The sequence below is a fragment of the Micropterus salmoides genome, unplaced genomic scaffold (assembly GCF_014851395.1).
Source record: "Micropterus salmoides isolate LMB-PRFRI ecotype aquatic unplaced genomic scaffold, ASM1485139v1 Ms_hic_scaffold_9, whole genome shotgun sequence".
Lineage (NCBI taxonomy): Eukaryota > Metazoa > Chordata > Actinopteri > Centrarchiformes > Centrarchidae > Micropterus > Micropterus salmoides.
This window is the reverse complement of record NW_024044681.1, coordinates 23,254,283-23,263,307: the sequence shown is the minus strand read 5'-3', so window position 1 is coordinate 23,263,307 and position 9,025 is coordinate 23,254,283.

Here is a 9,025-nt window from a genome sequence, read left to right as displayed (position 1 = left end):
AAAATCTGGACAACATAAAATGGAAAGCTCATTGTGGTCATGATGATGCGGAATTAAAGGGTACAGGAACATTTTTACAGATACAGTATCTTTATTTCTGTATATTAATTTTTGTGTGTTAATTTCATCATCTTTGATTACCAGGACTGATATTATTATAATTGAAACTTTTAAATGAAGTTTTTTAAGAATCTAAACTAACTGAAGTCCAAGATTTGAAGATACTGAGCTTTATGCACAACTTAAAAGTGTGATGTTATGTCTGAAGGCACACATACCTTGAGTATCGCTAACCACTGATGCTTCCTACCATCTCTCCTTCTTAATGTCTCCTGTATCTCCTCTTTTTCACTCTAACCTGAACTTTTCCCCCCCTCAGGTGCCTTTTTTTTTAATCCTCCAGCTAACCTCACTCCCTACACTGTGCCAATTTTTTTCCACACTCTAACCCAACTTCAACCCTTCTTCACATTCTTTCTCCTGTAGCTAGATAATACCTTATTGTCTCGGTGCTTTCTCTCCAGCCTGACTCATGATGCAGTTTGAATGATGTAAGGTTGTAACACATTGTCTTCAGGGGGCTGCGAAAGACAAACAAACCAAACCAAAGATGTTTTTACCATTTTCCAGGGTTTTCTGTGCTTATATATACAGGTTGTTCAGCTTAGTAGGCCTATGATGGTTTAGTGAGGCTAGATTCTTCATTTTTGCCCTCCTGTTCGTGCCTGCCCTCTTTGCAAACTCTGAGACATGGGTTCTGAATGTTTAATAGCCTTTCCCACTCTCCCCACCTAAATCGTGAGCACACTCATCCAAAGCACCTTCTGTCCCTGAAAATCCCAGGAAAATCTATGAGGCCAACATGGGCCTCATAGATTTTCCTGCCAGTCCTGAGGCAAACATTGCCACCAGCAAGAACTTCAACGTCAATGTCTTCCCATGCGTTAAGGATGTGGGTGAGCAGTTTTCTGTATATATATTGAGGGTGTGTGGGGATGGGGGGCATCATTACAAGAAAACTGACAGAAAAGACACAAACTCACTAAGTAGCACACAGTGGTGCAGTAGAGCACATTTATTTCTGTAAAATTTGGGAATGATGAATTTTTGAGTAGAATGTTTTTATTTTGTTCCCACAACTCATCTTTTGGTCATTGCTGGTAAACAATCCATATAAGAGAATTATTTATCACAATATTGTTTACTATGCTTTTGCTAGTCTCTATATTATACGTTTGAAAAGTTGAATCATAATCCTAAAAATACACAGGAATTACATACTGTGGCAATAGTTATTCTATCTTTGGCAGTAGGTCTAACACTGCGCTTTAATTGATTTTTCTTGTAAACTGATACCCAACGGAAAACTGCATCTTGCAAAAACAAACAGCGAGAGCTGTGCAAGCAATTACAGCTCTAAAATTGCTGACACCATATCTTCACATTTCTGCAAGGCGTGAGATTCAAAGGGATGGGAGGAAAGACGCTGTACATGGCCTCTTCTGCCTCAAGGCTTTTCTCTAGTAGATGGTAATTCCATTGGTAATTCCGAATTGATCAAAGTGATTCATATATTTTGGGCAGAAGGTATGTAAATTTAGTGCATTATTGTTAAGCTGGATTAATTAGTTTCAAGCTGTACATCCTACAAAAGGAAAAAATGTCAGTCAGCGCGGATAACTGTGAAAATGGCAGCCATTATAGTGTACTGCCTGGGACAGAAGTTGCAAAGTAAAAATGGCAGTTACACTGCCACCAAATATAATAAAATAATTACATGAAAAATAAATCAAAGGTAGATTATTAAAGAGAAGATTAAAAGTAGTATCCATGTTTATTTTAATGTGTTAAATTTCACTCACAATGAAAGGTTTTACATTAGTGCTGTTCTGCTGACAGGTGTTAACAAGCTTACAGAGCTGTACTATCTTTCTCTCAGATAACAATATAACAAGGCACAATCTATTATTAAAAAACCCAATATGCATTTTTATACTGTCACTTTCTCATGTGCTACAACTATGCTGCAGAAAAAGAAAAGCTGGCATTGAATTTAGACTTGTGCTTCCTCTAAATTAAACATAGATAGGACGTGAGCAGTAATGAGCACCACAGCAAGCTGGACAGCTCCACCTCAAGCAAACCAAAGTTTCCAAAAGCCCCAGATAAATCCAGTCAAACAGCGTGTAAGATAACCCATGACTAAAGAGTAGAGGGTTTAACTTTAAGAACCACAGCATATTGCACAAACTTGCATTCTATCATATTACTTGACATGTAAGTGCATATGTGTAGGCTTTGTACGTTGTCAGACCATCAAAGAAGCAAGCCCATCACTGTGTACGCACCACCAGAGCTCCAAGAAAATGAGTAGCACAAGATAATACAAATTTATTGTGAGGGCACATAAAGGTGTTTCTAGAGGAAAAGTTCCCACTGTGGCATTTTGGGGACTCCGAACTCAAACTGGCATGTTCAGGGTGTAGAACTGGACTGTGCCCTGAACATGAGAGGCTATGTTGCCTTGTAGGACACATCTGAGGATTTAGGGCTACAGAATGGTAAAAAAGAGAGAGAGAGAGACTACCCTGACCTAAAACCCACTTTCCATTTTACTCAAGTACCCTTTAAAAAGGTATGAAATCCCCTCCAACTTTGTGCTCTGTGTCCTGCTGCGCTCTGACCTGTTTGTGTTCCCTGCATGATCAATAATATATCACCCTGTATTCACATCGTATTGAATGTGGACAGTTTCCAGGTGCTAGGAGCAGATGATGGAAGCTACTAGAAGATCAGATACAAGAAGGGAGAATCGGGGGAGGCAAAGCAACCGTTGCATTGCAGTACAGCTGAGAAGAGACATGGATTTGAACTAGAAGCTCTGTAGAGTACAATCAAGTCTCTGGTAAGGTTAGCTGGAGGACACCAGTGTCAAAACCTCGCCTGAAGATCCCGGAGTGAGAGGAGAATAATCAGTTAGGTTACAAAGGTTTGTGGGAGAGTGGAAAAGGGTCATGGTTGGGAATAAGTGCTTGGGATGTCATCAAACTTCTTTTCAAACTCGCTGACAAAATAGTCTGTGGAAAGGAAGGCGAAGTGAAGTTAGAGAATAGTTTCCTGAAGTTAAAGCAGAGGATTGGGAATCTTTACTACCCAACTGTCGACCACTTCAAAGGATCTTAAACTCTCTGGTTTTTTTCTGCACTTCCAAATGTTTATGCTTTACAAATTGACTCAATGTAAGGCCATGTAAGGGGATACTGTGGAAAGTCAGGTGCTACGGAAAACATGAATAAATCTGTAAAGTGAAATAGAAAAATTCAATATTCTCAGTGCACTCGGCATCTGAGGCTTTAGAGGTGAACAGTTTTTTCTGTCCTTCTCTTCTTGTTACCTTGCACACTAATAATACAGTATAGATTAAAGTCTTGTTCATGTCTTTGCATCATGCTTGCGTGTGTGTATGTGTGTATTTTCACACTGCTTTATAGATTATATTATATATTATATTGTATTATAGATACACTATAAAAGAGAGACAAAACATTATATGTAATAAATAAGAAATTGAACTGAAGTACAAAAGAATAAAAATTGAAAATAATACAAAAGAACCAGGCAACCACATTACAATCAAGCTGATGATACACGGAGTAACTTTTAGAGCAATGTTGCCGTCAATGGTCCGCCCCGCCACCGCCCCACCCCGTCCCATCGTCCCGCTGCTATCCATTCAAAACGGACTTGCCACCAGCATGATTGCCAGTAACATTGCTCAAAATGTTGCCCCATTTATCATCAGCTTTACAGTAATGCTCAAAACAAGACTATAAAAGTGTGTTTTACACAGTATTTATGTGATGTTGGAGATTCTAGCTTGAATGACAAAGGTTCCCCAAGCAAGGAGGTCTTTGGACTCCCAATAGCCCCAAATGACCTGCAGGCCTGGGACATATCTGATTCAGATGAACCCAAAATATCAGTGAAGATACTTGACTGCAAAATTTAAAAGCAAAATCAATTAAAAATGGGAATTCTGATCAGTGTAAGCTGTCATTGTTTGTCTCTAAATGCTGAACATGTGGCTTGTTTTTCAGAGGAAGACTTCATTTTGCATGATTAGACTTGGATTTAGCGAGTTGTGAGGATTAATGGTCATTTATTTCCATGAATTTGAGGGACATTTCAAGGATATAACATGAGACACTTTATCTCCACATAGCAGTGGTAAGATGGGTCAAAACAGTTCAGTGCAGCAGGATTTTTGTAGATAAGAGGAAAAATACACAGGAAAATCCTTTCATTTATCAGAGGAGTATTCAGTAGTAGCTGCTATTACATTAACCAGACCTTAGAATTCTGAAACTACTCTGAAATAGCACTCTTTGAAATAAGATAAGCCGAGAAATAGCATGACAGTTGAACATTAAGCCTTTCATAATGTCACACATCTGTGGGAAGTTTCGTTAAGGTGGTGAATATGAAAAGCTGCCAAACTAGAAGAGAGCGACTACCTGTTCAGTGTATTATTACATATATCCTCCCAGCAATTACTGTGTCAGCTGTCATAAAGGCCTCTAAAGTGTCAATGAAATGAAAGCAGACAAGTGCACCAAGGAGAACTGAGGCATTAAATGTTAAAATAAACACCAACATTGTCATGGCACCCAACTGCCAAAACATTGCGTTGCAGCAGATGACGTTACATTATGTGCCTGGGAGAATATGTGTAAGTGCGTATCTTTGGTGAAAGAAAAGACAGAGGTGGATACAGTAAGCTTATCACAAATACAATGTCCATGATGTGCTTTTTTCATCTCTGGCTAGACTAGTGGATTCATTCTTGAAATTAGGACGTGGCAGCTGTGCTTTTGTTGGAGGCAGCTAGTCCATTTTTAGCGCAGACTAAGCTGTGGCTTCTAGCTCAGTACTAAAAAAAAGGTTCATGCTGAGAGGTTCATGAACTGTCCTGAGGGGCCCTCTGACAGTATGCAAGGAGTAGAGGGAGTAGAGGGAGTATAGGGCGGGGACGTTGATATGAGACTAGACTGACACTAGGGGCTGATAGCAGGAGTAAAAACCACTGACTGTCTACCTGACATACACACAGAAACACACACAAGCACGCACAAAAGAGGCTGAAAGGAGGACAAAGCCTGAGGGTCTCAGTAGGGAAGCCATCCTTGGAAAGATGGATTTCAAAGTGGAGGCACCTCGCTCTCTCTACCCTTCTTTCCCTATCGCCTCCTCTTTCTTCAAAAAAGACCTGCTGCAATCAGGAAAAATTGTCAGCCACTTACACACATGCATATATAGACACGCACTACATGCATGAAGTGGACACTCACATGTTCTTTCTGCTAACCTCTCCATCCAGTGCACAACAGTATGCAGTAAATGTGTATTATCAGGCATAACTGCTACGGCAGTTTTGGCAATCATGTCATCCATGTAAAACACATGCACGGAAAGTGAGGAAATAGTGTATCCCACTAACATATATATTTTTTACAACATATTTTTATAGTTGGTGGTGTAACCACCTACTGCTTGAACGCAGTTTACCTGCATTTCTGTTCTACCATGACAGACAAAGATGGTGCAAGTAAAAAAATAAAACAAGAGAACCATTTGGGTACACAGATAAAGGAAAACAAACAGGGTCATGTAAGAAACTGAAAACTGACCTCCTGCATTTGAACATGTCATGGACACAGACCTGGCACAAGCACAAACACACGCAATTACCTAATTATAGCCTTTAAAAATAATGCTGGCAGCTCTCTAATTGCCAATTAACTCAGGGCCACTGCTGTTATCTCTCAATCGCGCCAGCCTCTCTCCTCTGCCCCGTACTCCTCTTCCAGGAAAATTGGGAGCTTTACTCCTTCCTTTGCTCATTCCCCTTGCGTGTGCAGACTCAAAAGCCAAAGCTGTGTCAAATTTGTTGTAGTTCTTTTGAAAAGCAGTGCAACACCAAGGGACATGACAATAACTAAATGGTTATCGTTTTGTGTCACCACTACAGAATTGTCTGAGCTCCTGCTTGCCCTGGCTGGTCTGCATTCTACTCGACTGCCACTAAATCACCTTAACCCTCTCCTAAGAACAAACACACCCAACAGCCCATTACGTACACACACACACACACACACACACACACACACACACACTCACAGACTAAGCCACTAAATCACAGAGAGCAAATGTGACAGGATAGCTAATCTAACTGTAAACACATTTGCTGTTAATCCTGAAACAGAAAAAGCCCTTAGAAAATACATAATAGTAATGGGAAGGGAAAAAAACAAATTCATCTCTGGAGAGAGCTTGAGGTGAGAGAATGGATGTTCAGTTTAATTCAAAATAACCAAAACTCACATTTAAACTCAAAAATACACAAACACTCAAAACTGGTGTCTGCACCCTTATCACCATCCCATTAAGCAGGATAGAGTTGTTAGTAAACGTGAACACACATGACTATGCAAGGAATGACTATACTATACAGTACTAGGCAAGAAAAAAAAAGAAAAACCTATAAAAAAGACAGATCTATTATGGAGCGAAACATTGTCAGGTAACTGTTAAAGGTGGAGTACATGGTTCGAATTACGGGGAGGATTGGGGGGGTCTGACCCCCCAAGTTAAGGCTTGGACCCCCCAAAATAGGCAAAACAAACAGTTCAGGGGGGTTTTTCATACCTGTATTTGTAAATATTACAATATATTTCCCGTACTCATGCCTTATATTCAAGAATCTTGAAATACGACTTCAGGAACCCCTAAAATGGACCATACCATTTCCTAACATTAATGTTAGTAGAACGTCTTGTCTGTCTGCGTCACTCACAGCGCAGCTGCTCCAGTCCGGTGCATCACACGCTAATGGAGGCGCAGCAGGTTAATGTCAGTAGCTAACTATTTGGCTGCTTTAATGCACTTAACTTTCCTACCTTCAGAGATTCGTAATTAGCATTTCTTTTACTTAAAATTAGCTATCTGATGTTAGCTAGCTGAGAGCCCATCCTATCATTTCATTATAACTATGTAATTTAATATTTTTTGTAATTGTCCGCTACCACTGGTGCTTAGGCATAAACAGTGAAATTGGGGATTAGTTATTGTAGAGATACATTTTTACATAAATATAGAGTTTAGTATTTTATAGGAGGTCTTTTGTGAGTCCTTTCACAATTGTTTTAACTCTGGAATTCCCAAAAATTCCCAATTCCCCAACAACAGTGTATGACTACTGCTTTATTGGATGCAGATTACATCATTCACAGTCAACATGAGCAAGAGGAAAGGAGATATTTGCTAAATAAGAGTAAGTTGAAACTTTAAAATTGATGAGAATAATAAAAATGAGGAATTAGAGATAATAATGCAGACTGTATTTTATCTGTCTTTAGTTCTGTATCAACACTGTGTGGGTTTTTTTTGAGAACCAGAACACCAGTGCTCCATGCTCCACACAGCGATACTCTCCTGCTACTATGACTAACATCACAACAACAGCATCTTGGCAAACTAGAACGTAAGCTGAATCTCCATGGGCAAGTCATTTAACGCTACCTCAATCACAAATCATGGCTGGAATGGCTGGAAGAGTGTGGCTCAGTCTGAGCCAGTGGCCCCCGTATCACCCCCTCCCTTCCCAACCCTGCGAAGAAAGAAATACAAGACAATAAACAAATTACACTTTTTAACAGAGCAGAAATACTTTTTTTCGTTTTATATTAGCCTATATAATAACTATTTAATTGAAATATACAGTATGTGTCTGTTTAGAGTTGCATAATTATTTATTAACCATACTATTTCAAAAGTCGGGTGTTATTTTTGTTACAAACAACAAAGGTTATTCTTGACATATCCCAATTTTTAACCATCAATTTCACAGAATGTTTCATTGTATTGCAGATGAAGAAAATTGCATATTTATCTTTTGCAACAAATAAGTATGTAACTTAGGCTATGACCAGCAGAAGTGATTCTAAATGAAGAGCCGTTTGGGAGCTAAAAGGGCCAGCCTTTGGAAAGGAATGGAGCCATGAAATTTGGCTCCCTCTAAAGAGGCGTAATTCCCATCACTAGTACACTGTGCTCTGTGTGGTGACAACGACTGGCTGGCTGCATTTGTGATTTTCATGAACTATTGTGAAAAATATTACACATTATTGTAATATATGCTATTATTAATTTAAATGAATAGTACCTAATGTTAAATTTAATATGTACAATATATAGCCTTTTATGCATATAGTCGTTTTCACACTATTGTTTAACACAACAACAAAAAAAGAATAGAACGGTAATGAGTTATATCCAAACCATCATGCAACATTAAAAAACATCTTAAGGACTAGGCCTAATAAAGAGCATAAAAGCAAATGTGGCAATGAATTACTCTTGGGCTGCTTAGTATTTCAGAGGAGTTCTTTAAACATCTCCCTAAGAAAAGAGTGAATAGACAGTAAGGTGGTGAGAGGGAAGGGGAGACAGGAGAGTGAGCCAGTGTACCAGGGAAAGTGGAGGAATGGAGCAGACAGGAAAAAGGAGGTATTAAGGGCAGTTGACTTGAAATGACTTGCAATGTCTTAGCCCTGGTGGGTAATGAGTAAATAGCTCTGTCTATATTAATGTTTCTCAACCTGTTTCTTTTCAAATGCATACGCACCTGGTCTTTTCCTTTGATCAATGTCATCTGCCAGAGATAGGAAAGGTTAAAAGGATCAGCGGTTTTATAGCTTTTCCATTACATAGGCTGTATTACTATTATCCCGACCGGACAAATCACAGCAAAGCTGTAATGACAAGGTTTATAAACCCTATACTCACACAGCGTCAAAGTAATATTTCGGGATCATTGTAATGGTCTCAGTTAGTCTCTGTGATTAGCCTTTCTGACCTTCAGATCATTTCTAGAGTGAATCGAAACAAAGGGTCACATGTTGTCTTTGAGCATTTACCATGCACACAGGAGAAAACCTGTATGTAGGAAATACTAAACTTTCCAGCC